General features: G+C 36.8%; 1 protein-coding gene across 1 annotated transcript in view; it reads left to right on the plus strand.

Annotated features, from left to right (window-relative positions):
* The first annotated feature begins 3,174 nt into the window (after positions 1-3,174).
* LOC132853607 (inactive N-acetylated-alpha-linked acidic dipeptidase-like protein 2) overlaps positions 3,175-22,887 on the plus strand; it is a 222,321-nt gene continuing 202,608 nt past the window's right edge. Inside the window, exon 1 of the mRNA XM_060881485.1 lies at positions 3,175-3,322. The gene's annotated coding sequence lies outside the window, so the exon portion shown is untranslated. The remainder of the gene's footprint in view (positions 3,323-22,887) is intronic.

A 22,887-nucleotide genomic window follows, 5' to 3' on the forward strand; every position in this document is an offset into this window, starting at 1 on the left:
ATATTTCTGTTTAAAGCTAAAGTATACATTTTTGCACTTCTGCCTATTCTACATGTGTAAACATTCTATTCCTCTCAATGTTAATTTAATTGCATGTGTTAGTTAACTATTTTTTAACTTTAAACTTCCTCATGTACTTTTATTCATATATGCTTAGATTGCTTTTCTAAAAACAAATATGGCAATCTGTGGACTGTATATCAGGTGCAAGTTGACAAATAAAATGTAAAAAATGAAAAGGTTTTGAGACGAATGATAGAGAAGCTTTCTTGATTGGTAGCATCTGGCCCTATGAGTAATTTCGCATATTATTTTATTTCTTGCTATCTGAGTTAAACATGTGTCTAATTACCCTAGCTCTGGCTAAACAGAGGGTATACTTGTATTGTTTGCTTGAGTTGATGCTATTTCCTTTGAAGCTTTTTCAAAACCACTTCTAGACACTTCAGTCATTATGAAGAATGCTTTTATAACACAAGATGGAACATGTGGAGAAACGAATAAAAAAAGTTCTCTTCAATTATACAATTATACTTAGGGGAGGTTTTTTGCCACCTGCTATGAGCCTTGTTGTGAAATAAGTTGAAGAGGAAAACATTGATTTCATTTCTTCTGTGCCTTTTTTTCTTTTCTCAGCTGGCTCTTACCTGTAATTATCAGGGTATAGTGGATCCTGTTATTGTACTTCAAGTTTAATGACAGTGCTGGAAGTGGCTGGTCTCTCATGCTCTTCTGATTGCTTTTCCTTCACTATGTGTCACTAGAACAGGAGGTGGAAGTGAGCAGATTATGTTGTCAGGTGCATCACAACCTTCTTTGAGTCTGGTCTAAAACCCCATCCCACAGAATACACTAGCAGTAACTGATTTTGAGCCATCACTGTGCAAGAGCCTGTAGTTGGTCATCTTTTTTCATTCTAACAGTTTTTAAACTGAGTTTAATAAACTTTTTTAATACCAGTATCCATATATTCATGGTTACACAGATTCTAATGACTTCCTCTGATTCTGACAAATTTATGAGAATCTAGATGTGCAAAGCTGATGAAGTAATTTATCATAAGACTTGCAGCCATAATTGCCAAACAGCCAAACATGGTCATACCAATCGCTGACCTGTATGAGAAGATACATGCTACCGTACTTATCCTAAAATATACTGTACCCTAAAAACATTAGACATAATTACTTTCAGTTTGAGGATATTACACCATGAAATGTGGAAACTATTTGGGGGGATTCCTTATGAAAAGCAATGTGTTCATGCTTGATTTTACAAATATGAATAAAATTATGTGTTGATGGAAAACTTAAGATATAGAAAAAACGTAAACATACAGTACCTTCCTTCTCACACACACACACCCACACACACACACACACACACACACACACACCACAGTGATGGCCTTTGCCCCAGAACATTTTTTATTAATGGTTTATTTGCACTCACAGACATTAAAAATGTATTTAAGGACTGAGCTCTGTGACTTTCAGTGAACTACAATACCAAACTGATCAATAGTCACAGAAAGGCAGATAGTTTGAAGTGTGCATAAACAGTGATGAATGCTATGGCTTATTATCCTTGGACTTTTGTGTTTTAAGAAAAATGAGTCATCCATTTCTCATAATGTAGCATTCTTCAATTTTATAGCACACTTCAATTTTAATATGATTTTATGACACCAAGTAAAAATAAAAATTAAAATTGTACATCATTATTCATATTTTCATTTGGACAGCAATAATCCAAGGGGCATCAGCTATGATGCCTCTAAATGAGAACCTGCAAACAGTAAAATTAAATCACTACAGCAAAACTAGAAAAATAAAAATGAAATTCAAAAATCACAAGAATACATGAGCAAAAACATACCATCAAATCAGGAACATAAAAGCAAAATAGGAACCCAAAAATAAATCAGGAACCCAACAAATCAGGAACACGTCTACAAATATGGAACACAAAAACAAATCAGGAACACAAAAGCAAATCAGGAAAACCACAAATTGGGAACATAAGAATAAATGAGAAACATAACAGTGAACCAAACATACAGCAAAAATATCAGGGATACAAAAACAAAGCAGGTACACAAAGAAAACCAAAACACAACAAATAAGGAGCACAACAGCAAAAAAATGCAACATCAAATCTTAAATAACAGCAAATGCAGGAAGATATCAGTCTTAACTCAAAATGGAAAGCTTGTTACTGATCGCCATCATTGCTTGATGAATTCTGTTTAAAGCACAGCAAAAAAAAAGAATTTTACACAGAAAACAGATAGTTCTGGTTTTAAAATCTGATGTGAATTACCTGTACAGGTACAGTACGCCTGTGACTGCCTTATGATAATTTGTAGTAATTTGACGACCTTTAAATCATTAAAACTGCTCTGTCCATAAAATACCTTAATCTTTGTTCATAATGTTGTTAATCAACCAGAGCTTACTGTGAACCGACATTGGTGATTAGTAATAGAATTGTTTACGGTAAATATTATTAATGGAAAATTAAATTATTTATTTAACACTGGATTTTTATCATACATCATCTTTGTCACTATTTTGTAAAAATAACTATTTTTATAGTGATAACTAATATTCACCTATTACTTTTCACCAAAAATCACTTTCACATGTCTCATTTGCCATTATTATTATTGTTGTTGTTGTTGTTGTTGTTGTTGTTGTTTTTAATATAATTAATTTTCTGAATTTCTTGTGTCGTGTGAGATGTGATTTTTTTTTTTTTTTTTTTGGATGACCATAATATTATCTCCAGTGTCCTGGCTGCCTCCAAACCATGAATACCATCCTATTTTCTCCCAAGATAAGATCTACCTTCCCTGGAGGGTCAGAAATGCTCTCATATACAATGTCATTTTATGCACAAACATATATACTGTATATATATTTTAGCAAGTATCATTTGTCTGAAACACAGAACAAGAAAGAAAATATAGGACACAGAAAAAATGTCCTATCCAAGGTGACATTAGATAGGGCTTTTTCCCCAACAGCTTTTAGCTCATGCTGCATTATTTTGCAACTGGTGTGTCTGGTTTCAACAGGTGCATGCAGACGAGTAGCGGGGAGGAGGAAGTCATGTCGATCAAATGCAGAACAGGTTAGATGAGTCCAGGTGAGGCAGGAAGCAGTTTAGGGTAATTATTTGACTTTGGTGAAACAGAGGAGAAATGTGTTCCACGTTTACTACATGGAAAACTATTAGATAGCTTATTCTTCTGTTCAAGACAGTAAGAAAGACAGAGGACAGAACACACAAGGATTTCAGCCCAACTCAACTTTTGAAGGTAAATGTTTTCTTTTCTGAAGTGGCACGTTTGAATGGGAAGTTGTGCAAGGTGCAACAGGCTTTTATTTCCAGGAAGATATATGTTTTCGACTCATGCAGAGTACCGGCTGTTTTAAACGGCTTTAGCAGTGAAGCCTCCTGTGCGGTCTTAAATAACGTTCATTAGGTTAGTCACAGGATGACATGAGCTGAGGAACAGCTGTTATTTCACTTTCACTGTTGTTGTAAAGCGTGTTGCCTTGGAAGACACCAGTTTAAAACTATTGGCTGTTTGGAGCTTATATTTCAGCAAAATCTTGACATTTACTGATGTTTGCAAGTGCCTCACAGATGCCCCAGTGTTTTGCCAGTGCACAAAGTGTGCTTGCAGAGCAGATTTCTGCAAGCAGCATGTGATGGCAGGTAGCACTTGGATAACACTGGTAACAATAAGGAATGTATGAGCCAACATATATAGTCACACTTTAAATGTAAATTAATTGAGTTTGCATGTGTTTATGTGAGTTTGTATGTACGTTTTGAGCAAGTTTGACCATCAAAACTCTGAGAAGTATACCTAGGAATATAGCAACCTGTTGTTGCCTGTTGTTAGCCCCAGGGTGAATAATAAAATACGTTACACAGAGTACAGGCCAAAATATAGTATTGCACCTGTTTTGAGAGTGTCTGTCTTCAGCATTGAATTTCTTTGTCATGTCACACTACAAAGTGGTGGTTAATAGCTTAAATGAAAGTAGAGTTCTTCTTTTTTCTATTTACCTATCATACTAGGGTCAATTTGTCCATAGAAAAGTTTCAATAAAAACAATATCAACAATATTATAACAAAAAATTCAAAGTGAATGATGATATCAAACACAGTTCTGCTTCCTGAAATGCTCCAAGGTTTTATTTTCAACCACTAAAATTGTATATAAGGTTGAAAGATGTCTCACACTGAAATCTAATTCAATCTGATGAAATCTGATTAATTTTATATCACAATTGATAGATTGATAGATAATTCATTTAATTGCACTGAAAATAAGCCAATTTCCATTCTATTGGCAAAATGAAACACTGTTTTATTGGTAAAAATGTTTAAGTAGAGACAAAACAAGGGCTAAATCCCACTGACAACATTATCATTGGGTAGTTGATAGGCATTGTGGGTAATGTAGGAAACTGTTAACCAACCTAAAAGTAGGTAAACATGTCAATTAAAAATAGATTGTACAAAGGAACTGAATACATTGGACACTGAAGATTAATTGCAAAGATTAATATGCAATGTACTTTAATGTTAGAGCTCACCTCTGGACAATAGAAAGAGAACTATATGCTTGTGTGGGTATGTGTTTCCTGGCTTTGCCATCTAAGACCCTGACCATTGTTTGATTCTCAGATTAGTGACACATGAAATAATTTAAGTTCATTGAACATTACAGGTCAAAAGTGCAACCCTGATCACTTTCAGAAAGCATATTAACATCTTCCTTCACCTGACACCCACTTTGCCAGAAGGTGTATTGCATAGCTTCAGCTGTATCAGGTACCTTCCTGATAAAAATATGGTGCCTTTATTAGTTACTTGCTTAGAAGACAGCGATCAGAAACCATAGACATTGTCCTTTTTGCAAGACCAACAGTATAAGGTGCTACATTCCTACCACGGTCTGACCACTCTTCTACAGTTGAACCAGTGGTGGAGAACTAATAACTCATCCTTGCCCTTTTTTATTTCCAGACTCTCATGACATTCTACCCAATATCATCTCTCTCACTCTCACTCACTCTCTTTTGTTCACCTTTTCTTTTTGAAACACGAGCGTTTGAATTACAAAGGAAAGTGAGGCCCATTGCTGTTGTCTGGTATCACAGCCCTGGTGGGCCACCCTTTCTTATCTGCCCTCGGAGCATTGTTCATTATCATTGGCTATTGATAAGCTGAGCTCTTTTGCGCCTCCGGACCATAAAGGCAAATGGATACCTTGGCGTAAAACATTTTCTGTGAATCCGTTTCACCCTGTCAATCAAAGAAAACAATTGGGGCCTCATTCTATTATGCTTATTACCATATACAGGTACTGTTTTTGGTTTAAAAACTATTCTATTTTTGAGCTCAATAGGTTGCATTTAACCTAAACAGAAGTTTACAAGAAGATTCTTATTTTAGATCTGTTGTTCTTTAATTCACCTTGTTTTCAATCATGTTTCTGCCTTGTTTCCTCCAGCATGCTGATCATTATAAGATTTTCATTTCATGTTCATCATACCACCATCTTGACCCTTAAATAAATCAGTTCACATTCTCTCACCATGAATCAGCTGTGCTTGGGCTTCATAAAGGACCACGGAACAAAAAGTTACTGTTTCCGTACCTGTTGCTGCAAAACTCTCTCTTCTCTGTATTGCTTTTAATCTAAAAATCTGCACATTAGGCTATGGGAGACTGCAGGCTGTTCCCTACATATTATTTCAGTGGACTTAACCAAATATTTGAACAAATAATTTTGTGGAACAAATTAACATAGCTCAGCACCTTTTGTTTCACTAATCGGTGCAGCAGATCCTCTGTTGCAGTCTAAAACATTCATGTATTTATTTAAATTATGAAGGCCTCATTGATAAATATATTTGCTTATAATAAGAGCAGTTTTAATGCAGATTTTTTTTACATAGACTCCTAGAGTTTTCATTTAATTGATCTTGGCTGAACTGACTATAAAGCTGACAACATGGCTTCACAGAACGTTTAAAGACACAGATAAAAAAAAGAACAAATTTATTTTCATGTCAAATACCGAACCATTGTCTCTCGTCTGTCATTGCCGTAATCAAAAAAATAATGGGAAGAATGACTGGAACAGATCTTCAGATCTTCAGTAATTGTTAAGAATTAAATGTTTTTAAAATAAAACTCATCACTTTGAGTCATGTAGCAGCATATCACAACCATCAACTAAGTGCCTGGTTTATGTATGATATTCCTCTGACAGGTGGAAAGGTAAAACGTTTTTGTTTTTTCTTTCCTTCTGGTTTTAGAAAAGGAAAAGCTCTCCCTTGATGCGTAATTGATTTGTGCAGCTTGTAATGGAGTTTGTCCACAGGTATTAGAAAGTTTTGAGAAGACACGAAACCAGAATAAATGGATATCTGAGCAGCAGGGTTATGATCAGGGAAGATTACTTTTATTGCAAACATCCTGTTCTCTCTATTTTTTTTTTTATTTCTGCTTGTATAAATGTCAATTTAAATAAGTGTCATAAGTGAAGAGTAAATAATTTGCTGTTTTTTTAACATTTATATAGAGAGATCGAAACATTAAAAACACAGCAATTCAGGAAAAGGTCCAAAGCCTTTATGACAACAGCTAAGAGGTCACATTCTGAATGTGTGCCTTTTTCCTGCATGTTTTTTTTTTCCCTACTTGAAGGACGGTTTGATTGTTTTTAATGTCTAATTAAATGTGACAAAAAGATATGTCTAAATACTTTGGCCTATATTTAGGTGATTATACCCTCTCTCCATTTTTTTCTCTGTCTATCAAATTGAATGTAGTAATTTTCTACCTTCAAGAAGAGAAGCATTCTTCAGCAACACTTTATTTAAAGTACTAGTGACTAGTTAACTACTGTAGGTGCTAACTATGCCCACATATCTCAGGCTTATCATCTCACAGCATCTCATCTCAAGTTTTTCAGGGCCACTTGACTCATAGTCATTACCTAAGTATGTCAACAGCACTTTATTTGATAATGCACATGGAAATCACTCACATTATGTAAACCTAAATCATTCAGTACTGTACATCTCTCCTATATACATATAAAGCAAGAAAAACAGACAATGTTTGTGGACCAGTAATTTTTGTCTGGATGTTAATCAGTAGTGGCCTCCATCTGTTGTAGCTCTCCAGTAGATTTATGAGTGTGTGAGGTCGGGATTGCAGTACCTGCTATGACATGCTTGATTGCTAATAGTGTTGGGATGCGGTGGAAAGGTGCTGGTTGTCAGAGTGAGGTCCAAGGATTTTGGCTGAAGAAGCAGTCTCCTGTGGAGAGGAATATAAATGAAAAGCCTGAACTTCTAACTCATTATTGGAGAACTTGTTCTTTCAGTGAAATAGAAAGAGGAAATTATAATAGAAAGTAATTATCATCATGATGTTTCCTTTTATAATAATGTCCCAAGATCCAGGTTTGCAATAATTATTAGCTATTTTAGGAAGACATGTAGAATTGTCAGAGTAAATTGACTTTTTTTCTGCTGGCTCAGAAAGTATAGATTCCCTATAACAAGATGCTTAAATATAAATAACGTATTTGAGCTTCCTAGTTTTGAATGTGTATTGTGTCAGCTTATTAAAGAGAAAGCGCTGTATTTGAGGATCCTAAGTTGCCTGCACTTTTTTATTTCTCCAAGGATGCATTTATCAGGGCCAATTTGGTCAGCCCTATGCATTTTTCATGGTCCATCATATGTCTCAGAGAAGAGCAGAGGATACCAGATATTGTATGCATAATACAAGAGGATTTTACTTAATTTACCCCAATAGCCAGAAGGAATAAAACAGTCCAACATTTACAAGATTCCCCAGAGCTTGTTAAAGTATAATATAATGAAACTGAATCTAAGACCTAGGGACTCAAAGTCTCAAGTGTGATTCTAAACACATAATCACATAAGAACACCTACGGGTAAAGGATAAATGTTTTACTCATATCACATATCAAAAGACAGGCATTATTTTGTCTTCTTTAACCACTTACTATGAACTCTTACAAGACTTGTTTTCTTTTCATTATGTGTTAACCTCTAACTAAAGAGTTTTTAGGCTAATGTTCTCCTGGTTCCAGACCTCATGAATTAGCATACTGATATGTTTTTATACAAAGCACCTCTTTAAGTTGCTTCCAAAAAGGGCCTCTGCTAAACGCTGTACAGTAAATGAAGATGCATTATTTAATACTATGAATTAGCAGGAACTACGGTGGAACTAAGTGAAGTGGAGCCAGTAATGGTTTTAGTTTACAAAGCAGAATAAACAGAAATAAAGCTCTGATGAGATCGAAGATAGAGTTTCACCTTCTGGTGTTAAATGTAGCATAAACACACACAGAAACACACACACACACACACACACACACACACACACACAAACTGTCTACTGTCAAACAGTGAGGCCAAAGCCAGACCTTGTTGCCATAAAGACATGGCATGTGTTCTAACCAAAAGGATGACGCATGTAATATTGAGAAAAACAGTCCACTTACAGTGCTTATATTTAAGTCAAGAATGATACTACAATCATCTTTATTTTTTACATGGGGTACATGGGGGAATGTTGGCTTTGCACTTTTGCCTCGTACGTCTGGGTTTGGGGTATGATTCCTGCCTCTACCCTGTGTATTTTGCTCAAAGAGTTTGCATGTTCTGCCCTGAGTTCCCTTGGATAGACTCCATGCTCCCTGTGTAGGAAAAGCAGTACAAAAAATTAATAGATAGATGGCACGTAATTTATTTTTTTATTTATTTATTTTTTTTATAAGAGTTTTGTTCATAGCCTCCAACTGAGCAGCTTTTTACATAAAATATGTGATATGCAATATAAAAGACCTGCCTATTGTATAACAGATCTACCCATTATTTTTTAAAATTGAGCATTGTGTGCAAGGGTACCAGGTCAAGCTTTACAGCACCAAGAACTGATTGAGTCTAAAAATTGATGTTAATAATTCAAATGTGAATTCCTAGAACTTGCTCATTTGTCTCATGAAATATCATGCTGGATGATCTTTTTTTTTTTTTTACCAAAATGAGGTGGATATGGAAAAAGTGAATGAGGCAGTGCTCTTTGGTTTCTTTTAACTTGTGTTCTTCAGAAATGAAACAGAGCAATGAAATCAGTGAGGAGAAGCCACTGGCCTTGGCACCAATATATGAAGGTGACCATTTTAGTTATTTCTCTGTTTCCTCTAGATTGTTCATTCTTAATATAAAAGTACGGTGGCCAAGAAGTGCAAAACACATTAACAAATCCCAAAACACATTAACAAATCAGAAAACACATTAACAAATCCGTTCTGTTTTCGGATTTGTTCATTTGTTTTCGGATTTGTTAATGTGTTTTCGGATTTGTTAATTTGTTTTGCACTTCTTGGCCACCGTATAAAAGTGGGTTGGCTCTTCTCAATTTTCCCATCATACTGTCTGCTCTGTAATGTATTTGTACCCATATTTTTTGAAGGACATTAATGTTATGTCATTCCTAAATTGAACAAGTCTGTGTTATTCTCAGGAGAGTATCGGTGCATATGAGTGAGTCTTCTTTTCAATGCTGTTTAAAACAAGAGGATGATGGCCTGCAGCATGTACTGTCCATGCACAAATGTTTAAATTATAGCAATAACGAAGTGCATACAGTAGCTATGACCTTTGCAACTGCATTGCCTAAAATGTGCCTTAACCTGCGTTTTATTAATTTTTTTTGCTGGCAATTTGATGTCTGCCAAATCTAAACCATTTCTTTCATTTTTTTTTTTTGTGTATTTCATATATTTTATCTTCTGTATGTATAAAAGTTTTTCAGTCATTTGCTGAAAGTGTTGGTAGTTTAGGGGTTTCTCTGCCTTTCATTATGTAGCAGTGTATGTCTGCTCACTTTGTGTGCTGATTTAATTTGGACTGGCAACTTGGTGAAGAGCATCACCATAACTGTAAAAAGGGATGGTGAGCATAAATTCTAAAGAGGATGTAACTAGTTAAATGTCCATTCAAATCAACTGAACAAGGTGGTGACGTTTTGGTATCTATAATAAATTCAAGAGCATCCTGCTCTGAGATCACAGCAGACCCAGGTTTGAAATTGAATGTTGTGCCCAGGGATATTTGTCATTTTTGATCTTAAAGGTAAAATCAGAATCATTTGGTAGCACTGCAACCATTTTGATGTGCCACCCTGAAGTTAAAAAAATGAACTATTCCAACATTACCTGCATGATCAGCATCAGTTGTTGTTTGCGGTTAGGTCAAGGAGCCTCTGAGTGAGATCCAGTCCTTATCCTTCAACATCACCTGTCCAGATATCCATGCACAAATGCTTTTCTTCATGTCTAAAAACCCAGATAGTTCTTATGTGGTGGACTGTGAGTTGTCTGTTTGGTTTCTCCAGTTATCAGCTCTTGGGGGTCCACTAACTATTGGACCACCCAATATCGAGGATATTGCTGAAAACATTTGTAGATATACGTTGGCAGCACCCTGGAGTGACTCTTCAGGATGAGAGAGCTTATTGCAGCTATCTCAGGAGATGACAATGGGGTTAAGGGGCTATTAAGGAGGTCTAGAGTCTCAGTGAGGACTTTTTATTTATTCATTTATTTATTTTTTCAAAAAGTTCATGTTTTGTTTCTGTAGATCTTATTAAAGCCTGATATTGTTGGTCCTGCAGTTTTACCACTAGATGATGTTAGCCAGAGGACCGTCTACTTTACTTCATTCACTGAGCAGCTTCTGGGATTTGGCACCAATATAACAATTTTAAAAGAGAACACCACTCTGAACAAAGCAGAGGCAGTGTCAGCAATGGAAGTATATATTTTTTTCTTAGCTTGCACCCAGTGGCATTTTAAAACTTAAAACAGGACAAACAAAACAAAACTCTCCTATTTCAACCTCCTTGTACACAGTGTCAAACATCATGTCAAATGCACTTGTCTCACTGAAAGGCGAAAGAGGGAAAACATAAATATGGCTTCAGGAGTAATTTACAGGTGTGCCAATCACCCCTTAACCATTTTGGCTCATGACCCAAATCACACCTTTCCGACAGACCCCTGCAAATACCTGCCTACCTGCTACAGTATCACTGACAAGAAAAAAAATAAAAATAAGCAGGAAGGTGGGTGAGATTCTAAAAAACGTAAATAGTAACAAAAGTAGAAAAGTTCCTACAAATGCTTTTTATGTCATTTTGTTAGATTTTGTTTGTACAAATGTGTAATCAAAATGAGCTTTTATGAAGATAATATTTACACAAACTAATTCCTTTCTTTAGGCAATACAATTAGAAGCACTGGAATTTAATTATATTTGTTTGACCTTAATCCTCTTGATTATATGATGTTCTGCACAAACTAACTCTTCAGCTAGCAGAATCACACATTACTACATGAGTTGTTTGTGTTTATTTATTTATTCAATTAATTATTCATTCTAGTCAGGGTCAAAATTCCAGAGTGTTAGCTAAAGAATTAAACAGTTTAAGTTGCTCTGTTAGATGAAAATATTCCACAGTTGCTGTTACTGTTACCAACCTTAAGTTGATTACTTCAGAGGATGTGGTAGCCTAGCGGTTAAGGTGGTGAACTACTAATCGGGAAGGTTGTGAGTTTGATTCCCAAGTCCACCTAGCTGCCATTGCTGGGCCCCTTAGCAAGGCTCTTGAACCTTAATTGCTCAGTTGTATAAAATGAGATAAAAAATATAAGTTGCTATGTATAAGGACATCTGCTAAATAATGTAAATTACTTGTGACCTTACATTCCTTGTATTGAAGTTAATCCAGTAATATAAAAAATATATCTTTTATAGATATATAAAAGAGCCTAAAACCAATCCGGTGCTGCAAGAGTGCTGGGAACAAACACTTAAAAGTTAAGACTCCTTCGATAAATGATATATAGCCTTCTTCTAACATAATGTTTCAGCATATTGATGACTTTCATTGCAAATAACTTCAATTTAAAAAAGTAAATATATTTATTGTCTGCTTTAATTTACGTAAATTAGAGTCATAACTGCTGTCAGAACTGCTGTTATAGAAAATTAATCAACACATTCTGACAATCAGATATAAATATTTAACAGCGGTGTGGTATCAGGATAACGTTTAAATGTATATTTCAAAAAAGAACTAAATAAAATGACACGGATCTTAGGTATAGACGGTTTCATTATAATTCTGGGTGTTGTTGCCAGTAAAACAACCAAATGCTTGCCTTAACTTGCACCACAAGTTAAGGCAAGCATTTGGTTGTTTTACTAAGGCAGAAGGGTGAAGGGTGCAGAACAGTATTTGATTTGAGAGGCATAAATTAGAGACTTTGGTATCGTGCTCTGGAGTCACTGAAAATGATGCTGTTGAATGGCTGCATTTAAATGACACACCGCAAAGGCCAATTCATTTGCCATGAATTAAACTACATGAATTCTTTTTGACAGCCTCCAAGATTTACGAGTGTTCTCACATCAGTGTGGTGTAATCGCTTGCAGAGATTCTGTTTAACCCCACAATATACTGTTGTGTCATATCTCATTGGCAGTCATAACTAATTTTCTGGTCTGCAAGACATATACCAAGTACATCTTTGTGATATATGTGATCTCATCCATTGAAAAGCATACCTTGTTTCTACTAAGCGAATTTTGTTTAATACAGCCTTCAGAGCTTCATATCCTCTTCCCACATCTATGGAAGAGATGACAGGTTTGACAGGTCTCAGGTGAGTCTCATAACCCCTGACCCAAATATTTAGGTGTCTGTCAAGAAATCTTCTACTCGGACCATTCTGTATGTATTTTACCCCCCAAAAAAAAGAAAAAGAAAAAGAAGGGGAAAAAATCCAAGCAACACAATGGTCCCATCCATTCAAAATGACTGACAACCACGGATAGTAAAATATGTATCACACCCCCTCCACCCACATCCTGTTTTGGAAAAGGGAACCTAGGAAAGCATAGGTCTTATCTCAGCTCTACACCTGTGCATGGCCTACTTTGGTATTCAAGAGTTCACACATAAATATGTGAAAACGCTTTTTTTTGTTGCGCTCTTCAGGCCGTTGCAGACTTTAGATACAAACCACTTGTGACATTGTACTTCACTTTTTACCATTCTCCTCTTTTCTACTCAAAGATGACTTCTTATCTGCTGCACTTTTGCTTATATTTTATGCGGCGCTTGACCCTCTTCTGGCATGTAAATAGTTTGGAGCTAGCACACCAGATTAAATGGTTCATCATATACAGAAAAAATAGCCAGACTGTAAATGGTTCATTGGGGGTCTCTGATGAAAAGTCATGACAAATTGTTTTTCAGGAAACAAATTGGAATTTATATATCAAATTGGACTATTTATTTACCAGTTAATCATTTCCTGAATTTCCTGAAGTGATGATCGTTTGGTTTTTCCTCATAAAATGTGTTGACTATACCAAGGTCACATTTCAGAATGTTTTAATGGTTTCATACCATGTTGAGTGTTAAGTAAAGAGTGAAAAAGGTTTTGAGCCCAAGAGCAGTCACTGAAACCCTGGTACTCTTGAAATTGGTGATCTGGGTTGGCTTCTACTGAACCGTGGTGTGGTCCTCATACCAGGTAATGAAATTGTCCAGACCCTAACTGTTTTACATTTTGTGTCTCATTCTTATGGTCAGTGCATGAGAGGGAATGCTTTATTGATACTGTATACCGTATACGTAAGACCAAACTTCCATATACAAACTGAAGCACTGAAAAACTGAAAAACTGAAGTTTTTGCCAGTCTACATGCCTAAAAGTACTCTTATGTGAGAACGGCTTCTTATTTGCAGGTATTTCTGCATGTTATGTCATGCACCTGAAAAGCACTGCTCTCTGCTTGAGTGCCAGGATAATTTTGCAAACCTGCTTGCATAGACAAATTAATCCGTTTAATCAGTTTGGAAGGAATTCTTCAATCTGGAAGCAATCCTTTGATTAGGAGCCCTTCCACCAATCTCCAGAAACTGTCCTGGCTGTGGACTTGAATGTCCTTAGACTCTAGTACAGATTACCGATAAATGTTAGAAAACCTGCCTGTTCACATTAGAATTTGATCAGCGTTCATATTTTGACAGATTTGTTACCTATCCATCTGTTTTCTGCACCAGTTAAACAGGGTCAAAGAGAATCTGGAGACTATCCAAAGGCATAAGGCAGGGGACACCCTGTACGGTGTGCCAACCCATTGCCCATATTCTCACACACCCATTCACACACTACAGACAATTTAAGATACCAGTCAGTCTACCATGCATGTCTTTGGACTGGGAGAAGAAACCAGAGTACCTGGAGGAGATCCCTGAAACATTGAGAGAACATACAAGAAAATGCAGGCAAACCCTGAAGATGCAAAGCCAACTTGAAAACCACTATGTTTTATGCTTCTTATGTTAGTTTGTTTTTAGTATATTTTATTCAATGTACTTTATATATAAACCTTACTAAGTAAGTATTTACCTCTGCTTTTCGTGATGAGTGTTTCAGTGGAAGTTCAATTAGAGCATGCACACAATTTGGCCTAATTAAAATTAGGATATTTTGATCTGGCCCTGGTTTCAGTTTGTTGCAATCATATCTCTAAAGATGTTCCTTCCCCTTGGATCAAGATGGTTATTGTGTTTGATTATTTATACAGAAATGGTAAGACAGTCCAGTGGTGTATGTGGTGTGATGCTGCTTTTACTACACCAATGCTGAATAATTAATCTGGAGGAAAAGCATAGCAAAACATCAGGATATATTAAATTTCCTGCAACCTTTTAAATGCATGTATATTACCCACGAGTTTTGAGTGACATTTAGAGATGTGGAAAATTTTGCAGCATTTAATTTTTTTTTTCCTCCAGAGTTATTATTTTCTTTCAAATTGTTTGGTTTTCTGCATTCTACAGTAAGTATCTGTCTTGCTCTTTTCCTCTGGATATAGCTGTGACTAATCATGCTTTTTCAGTCATGTTCCTGGTATGCAGTTTCACCACTGACTGTCTAATTTTTCTGTCCTTTCTCATCTCCTTCTTTTCTATCCTTTTTCAAGTCACCTGAATCTATAATTTATGATGTATTAAGTGACTAGAAGAGACATAAAGTTTAATTTGAATTTTATTTCTTTGATTGTTGGGGGGGAGGGGGCACGGTGGCTTAGTGGTTGGCACGTTCGCCTCACACCTCCAGGGCTGGGGGTTCGATTCCCGCCGCCACCTTGTGTGTGTGGAGTTTGCATGTTCTCCCCGTGCCTCGGGGGTTTCCTCTGGGTACTCCGGTTTCCTCCCCCGGTCCAAAGACATGCATGATAGGTTGATTGGCATCTCTGGAAAATTGTCCGGAGTGTGTGATTGCGTGAGTGAATGAGAGTGTGTGTGTGCCCTGCGATGGGTTGGCACTCCGTCCAGGGTGTCTCCTGCCTTGATGCCCGATGACGCCTGAGATTGGCACAGGCTCCCCGTGACCCGAGGTAGTTCGGATAAAGCGGTAGAAAATGAATGAATGAATGAATGAATGAATGATTGTTGGGGGAATTTAAGTTCCCCACCCCCACCCCACCCCCCACGACTCCATCCTCTTGCACCCCCCGCTGGATCACTGTCTTTTCACTCTGTCAGTGTTCTGTCCACCCACAGCTCTGCTAAGAGTGACAGGCAAACATTCTGGCCTCTGTGAGTCTGTGAGACTTTGTTTTATTATTTTATTTTTCATAGTTTACCTTTTCTGCTCCCAGTGGTTTTTATTGGGCAAACTAGTGAGGTTACAAATCTGAACCTAGTTTGGCAGCTCCTGTTTCATGTTTCATTTATGCCCAATCCAATAAATAGCTCAATGTTTAAAATATAGCTGAATTAGCAAGAGTGGCATAATTGTGGTCATGGACTAATAAAAGCCACTTTAAAAGGAACCCCTGAACATTCATGCTTTTAAAGAAACAAGGGGTTATGTTGCAATTGCACACTGTATCACAATAATACAGATATAATGTTCACATTAAACATCAGAATGGAGAAACAATCTGGACTCTGGACTTTGGTTGCAAGTGCCAGAAAGGTAACACCAATATTCTCTTGTTATTATTGTGATAGACCAAAAAGCATCTCAAAGTACAGAACATGTCGAAACCCTGAGGCAGATGTGCTACAACAATCACAGACCACATCATGTTCCACTCCAGTCAGCCAAGAACAGAAACACTTGTTTCAAGACAAAAGTGTGTATACCTTTTTAGCACTTTTATATGGGTGAAGAAAAAATGTGAGTCTGTTGCTAATTTCAGAAGACAGACATGGTTAATCTAGGTCATAAAGAAGGAAGAAGAACTATGGTCAGAACCAGGAAGTATAATGTAATATAGGAACTTAATAATAGAAAAGCATGATTAGACATCTCAACAAACAATGACTCAAAAAATAACTATACTGTAAATAGAGAAACTGATTGGGAGCCAACACAAAACAGGTTAATGAAATAGGGCAACAAACCAATCAAAACAAACATGAGCACATGATATTTGATGCTATGGGTACAGGAATGTGGAGGGAGAAACTGTGATCGATAAATAATATTTTTCCTGGCACTTATTTAAAAAGTTATTTAAAGTGTTCCATAGAAACAGTGAATCATCCTGTTTGTGTTTGGAGTGTCTTGGCAGGCAAAACACTGCGTCTTGCTTTGAGACATTTTCTTGAGATCAGAAAATAGGCATATCAGGTTCCAATAACCCTGTTTTATGACAGTGCACGTTATGACTGCTTTATTATAATGCTGCTGTTTTAGTGATTTTCGGAAGATGAGCTATGCGCTGCTTCTTGATGCGTCTGTCTCTCAGATGCTACATATCGTCTTGAAAATAAATATTCATTTGTACAAGTGATGAATCTTTTGCTGGAGAAAAGGACATTGAAAGGAACTGATTTTTATGGCTGCTTCAATTAACTTGTGTGGCCTCCAAACATTTTTTTGAGCTGACTGGTTGGATCAGGTAACCAATTTGTGTGGTTATGATCAGTTTAGCCTGTCATCATATTTGGCCAAGTGTGAAATAAAACTTTGTTTTTGTCCTATAGGAAATAGTGCACCTGTAAACAGACCTAAAACACTTCTATATCCAATAGTATTGTGTGGACAAACAATAGAACCCATCAACTATGTAAAAAAAAAAAGAAAAAAAAAAAGAAATAGAAATAGAAAAAATAAACATTTCCAGGCCTTATTTAAATTGTTAAAAGTGATGTTGTAATTCTGCAACAGTGGAATTTTCAGGGTTAAAATTAATTTGCCATTGATTGGCTTACTAGCTGCCTACAGCCATTTAGCTGTATGTGTGATGGTGATCCATTTATTGGGATCTATAGAGATCTAAGACCTCAAACTTTTCATGCCCTTATAGTTACTTAGATTACATCGGGCCAGCTAGATGAAGTGGCATGATAGAACAGGTACTCCATTCTTCTTTCATCCCTCTTTCATCAGATTTAGAAGTAGAAGTACCCTGCAGAGCTACGTCGCAGATATGACACCAGCCACACTCGCACTTGTAAGAAGCTCAACACACATTCTGCATCCACAATAAGTGACTGTGAGTGATTAAAGTGGCTGGCAGTGGCCTGCGATATGCCCTAGGAAAGCATTAATCTTGCAGGTTCCTGGCCTCTCCCTAAAGAGGTATGATCAAAGTGCAGTGCCGGGGCTCAAGGACAGCGGAGGACTTGGAGGGTGGGGTGTTGTGGGGGACGGAGGGCTGAAAGGAGGCAGCTAGGAGCAGATGGAAAGTTCAGACCCCGGCTTGTTTCAGCAAAATGTCAGAACTGTAAAAAAGGTTTCATAACCCATCAATCATGTGTGACCACCACTCCTGAAATAGTCAGGAGGTGACGGAAATTAGACCTCTCTAGTGAACTGTGGAGGTAATTACTGGAGCTTGGCTCGCGTGACTTCATTTTTGGGGAGCAGAGAGCCAGGAAAGTTACAACAAGCCAAATCTCAGTGTGACAGTTGTGTACAGAGTACAAATCAAGAAAACTAGCTTCATTATGTGGCACCTGACAGATTGTGCATGTTTTTGAATGTGGGGTTTTTGTTTTATTTGCTTCTTTAATGTGGTGGTGCGTGAGGTATTACTGTTAAGTTGTTTTTTCATATGAGGGTTATGCATTTGTGTTCAAACTTGCTGTTAGTCTCATGGAAGAATATGCGCCAATCTTCATGGTGCTCGTACAGTGGCTGGCAATTTACCATTCACTCAATCTGCAGACGTTATTGAGAACACGGTTTACCTTTGTGACTGAACGAATAACTTTATTTTTTTAGCTCTGTTTTATTTCACAGTGGTGTGAAAATTTTATTTGACGTGCAAAGTGTTCTCTGGGCTTGCCTCACTGAAATAATATTTTACTTTGACTTTGCAAAACTGTAACGCTATCATCTTTTATTAGCAGTTTGTGCTTAGATTGATTAAGAAGGAGATCATCACAAGTGATTTATGGCTGTAGGATTACATGCTGCTACTCTGGCTTTGATTTAAATTGCATGGGAGCTTCTGGCTGCTTGTAAATGTGAAATATTTTCACTCCTCCTTATGAAGTTTATTGTGATTGTTCACAGTTTATTGAACCCCACATAACCCACGTTTATCAACCCTAGTTTTTCCTTCAATTGGTCATCCGTCAAGCTATTTATAGTTACCTCATGCATTGATATGCTTTCTTTTTATACATCTACAATATGGGCTTTTATTATTTTTGTAAAAACACCGTTAAACTTGTGTACTCATGCGTGTCTTCACATTTGCCCGCACGTATTATATTCAGTAATTACCTGCAGTGTTTTTAGATTTTTTTTTGTGTCACAGGTTTGCTTTTTGTACATGTGCTAAGTGACCTTCATGAAGTAACCGCATCATTAAACACTCAAACACATCCTACATGGAGTCAATGATGATCCACTCTGCCATGCTATAACTCAACATTAGCTGAAAATATCAGGCAGTCAGAGGAACACGTGAACTTTGTGTTAAAACAAACTGATCTGATGGAAAATATTGAACAACAAAAGGGTGTGAATGGACTTGTTTATGTTTCACACTATCGCACTAACATTAACTCTACTTCCTAGTACACTTGTGTTGCATTCTGCAAGTGGAATGAAAAATAGGCTTATTATACATTTTATAACTGTATGAACATATGAACTTTTATTGCCAGAGGTCAGATATAAAACAAGTAAGGACACTGTTGTATTTCAGTGTGAGACGTTTTGAGCTCTGTTGGCATAACCTTACACAGACCTTTGGTGGATGAAGATGACACCTTCACATTTTAGAGGCTTATGAACAAGCACTTGTTTCATCTCAGAGAGCAGAAAAGGGTTTGATATCACCGTTGCCTTTAAATATATAAAAAATTTGTAAAAAAAATAAATAAATAAATAAAAACAGAATCAGAACTTTTCTATAAATATATTGGCCCTAGAAAGCTAGGTAAAAACAGCCATACTTCAGACAAACCACAAATCCTTAAAACTCTGAGTATCTACTTTTGTATAACGCACAATGAAATGACAAAGATATTCAATACTGAACACGGCACCTCAAAACAAGTGCAAATTTTATTTTTTGGTCTCTGGTAAAAAGGGTTAAACTTTGTAATGTTTTACATGAAATTATTGTTATTTACTTGCAAAACTGAGGCCATGTGGCTTTAAAAAAGGTAAAGTTTTGCTGTGCATATTTTGTCAAATATAAAATGTTGCAAATCCATAGAAAGATTTTCTTATTTTCTGTTAGAGAGCAAAAAAACAAGCACTTTGTTTCACCCAAAAACGGATTTAGACAAAAGCCTTTGCTATAAGCAAACAAACACACAAACAAATTAAATTGATTTGGATTGTGGGTTTACTGGACAAACCACTGGACAGGATATTCTTGAGGAAAAAACTTAAAATGGTAGGTTCTTTATAGGTTAATACAAAATGTTTAAACAATATTCAGTAACTGCTGCAAAGAACAGCAACACTGTTCCCAGATGGCATGCCAGTCCATCGAGGGGCAGCACACACACGTTCACATCTAGTGACAATTTAACATAGCCAGTTCATCCACCTGTATGCTTCTGGATGGTGGGAGGAGCCGAAGAAGCAAACCTTGCAAGAACATATAAAATTCCATACAGACAATAAACGAATCACAGGATGGGACAGTGGAGCTTTGTGCTGTGCAAAATGCTTCAAACTTATATCCATTTAAATATTAGAACAGCAAAGAAAACTAGAACATACATTTCCTGAAGAAAATGTGAATGGTGCTTGCACGTGGCAAATCCCGGAGGCTAGTCGAGACGAGCATGTGACGTCATCTGAATACTCTTGAGGAAGTTTTCCTCATTGTGCTGAGTGTTTTGATATGTCACATGTCCATGTTGTGCTAATTTTTTATTTTCACGTGACGTCATCAAAATACACGTGAGGAAGTTCCCCTCATTTTTGTGAGTGTTTTGATTTGTCACATGTCCATGTTGTAAAAAGTTTTTGGATTTTGAATATTTTGGGGCGGGGCTGCGGGCACAACCAGAAGGCCAGTCGGTACACCAATTTAAAAGTTCAGAGTATCACCCTAAAGGAGCTGGCCGAGTTTGGTGTAGATAGTTCAAAAGCTTGCTGAGTTATAAACCTCCAAAGTTTATAATGGGAGTCTATGGGAAAAAAGGACACTTTGAGACCCGGTACCGGAAGTACCGGTACTCGGATCGCTTAGAAAAGTCATAACACACCTCTCCTCGATGAGCCGGTGTAGTACCTATCCTGCTAAGTGGACTGTTTTATACTCACATGTCTCCTGTGTGTAATTCTCACATTAAATAATTATAATTATTCTAATTCTGCACTCAGCATTCATGGTGTGAGAAGGATTTGAAAAATATCCTTTATTTTCTTGTGCTTTTAAGAGATCCCTTACAGAAGACTCACAAGAGCTTCGCATGTGAATGAGCATGTGATTCAGAAGTGTTAATTACTGCAAATTTGCCAAATTGAAAAAATGTTGGCTTAAAAAAAAGGAAAAGATTTGATGTGCATGTTAGTTTCAGATTCACTTGATTCTATTGAATCCTGGTTCATTTGCCTTCATTTTACCTCATCACAAACACACGTGTATGCACAACACGACTCAGCAGATTTTTTATTTTTGTGTTATTTTGGTGCTGTTATGCATCTCAGGTCTTACTGTATGTGTCACACATCGTTCCTCTGACACTTATCGTACACGTGTGTTGTGGAAACTTATGATGTCTCGGTCGGCTAAAACTCTTGCGCATGTTACTTTACTTCCTGGACCCGAGTGTACAAACACATTTACAGGAATCACGGCACAGTTCCAGTGCAACTGAATTCAGAACACCCCCTACTGGTAGTCTCGGGTTTAGTACCACAGAGCACTTCTAGGTCCAATTGGCTGCTTGACCAATTTTTCATGTAAACCCTGCTCTGTTTTCCAGCAGTCTGAAAGTATTTGAACATGATTTTTTACACATTGTCGATTGATTGATTTTTTTCACACAGGTTATGTGAATTCAATTTTTTAAAATTTTTTTTAGTTATTTTTCACATGATGTCAAACGCATGCATGTGTTCATGTGTAATTTTAGGGCATATGATCACATATGTCTCACATATGCTTGACAGCTAGAGTACATTTCGTTTTTCTCCTGCACTTGAAAGGCAATTCTGAAATCTACCAGATATTAATTCCTAATCTGTTAAACCTTGCTATAAAGTCATTTTTTTTGTTTCACTCTTTTAAGAGGAAGTATTGTGAGTATCAGCACTCACCCAAGAGTTTATGCTTTTTGTCTCTTTGAAGAGGTTTTGTCTTTGTTGCGTGAGTAACTACTCTTAGTTTTAGCTGCTTTAAGTGCTGTTCTTTTTTTTTTTCTTTTTTTAGCATAGGACAAGTTGAACTTGATTGTTCCATTTTGTGAATAATATGGCATTGTGTGTGTGTGCGTGTGTGTGTGTTTGTGTGTGTGTGTGTGTGCATGTGTGTAGGGAGGGCAGCCAAGTTGTTACTGGTGTAAGCAACAGATAAGAGATATCAATATTTGATGGCAATCCATTTTGCTCTGCTAGAGTGGAGGTACAATTTTTGATTGAGGTGTGTGTGTGAGTGTGTGCATGTGTGTGTGTGTGTGAGTGTGTGTGTGTGTGGGAATAAGACTGCGAGACAGATTATCAAAAGCAGAGAGAAAGAGAGAGAGAGAGATTGTGGATTCTGTAGACACGCACAACTTCATGGAGACACAGTCTCTTTCCATGGTAGAGGATTAGGCCATGCTTTAGCACAAAGAACTACTTACCTGATGAGCAGAGGAAACTTGACCCTCTCGCTAAACCTCTACAGTAATACTTACAAGAATCAAAAATGATTGTTGCCCCTCATTACCCATAATCTCCTTCCTCGGTTTCATCAGGCCATTGTAGGCGGCTTCTCTGATTTTTCCGGTCACACGGTCACTTCTTAGTCCTGACTGTTTAAAAAAACTGTGTGCTACAATAATTCTGCATAATAGGGTTTTTTTAATCCACCTTTTACAAACATTTGACTCTTATTTTACAGTTACTCAAGAGCAAACGATTGACAATGAATGTTAGCACTTTATATTATATGCACTTGTGTATGAAGTGCATGCTGGTGAATTGGGTGGCTTTGTTCAGCATACCTGCCTCAAGGTTGGACTTGCTGTTCATCCTGAGATGTGTTACTGCTCATCAGGGTTAGAAAAAGTCATTATTTGAGTTACCA

Source organism: Tachysurus vachellii, chromosome 1 (assembly GCF_030014155.1).
Source record: "Tachysurus vachellii isolate PV-2020 chromosome 1, HZAU_Pvac_v1, whole genome shotgun sequence".
Taxonomy (NCBI): domain Eukaryota; kingdom Metazoa; phylum Chordata; class Actinopteri; order Siluriformes; family Bagridae; genus Tachysurus; species Tachysurus vachellii.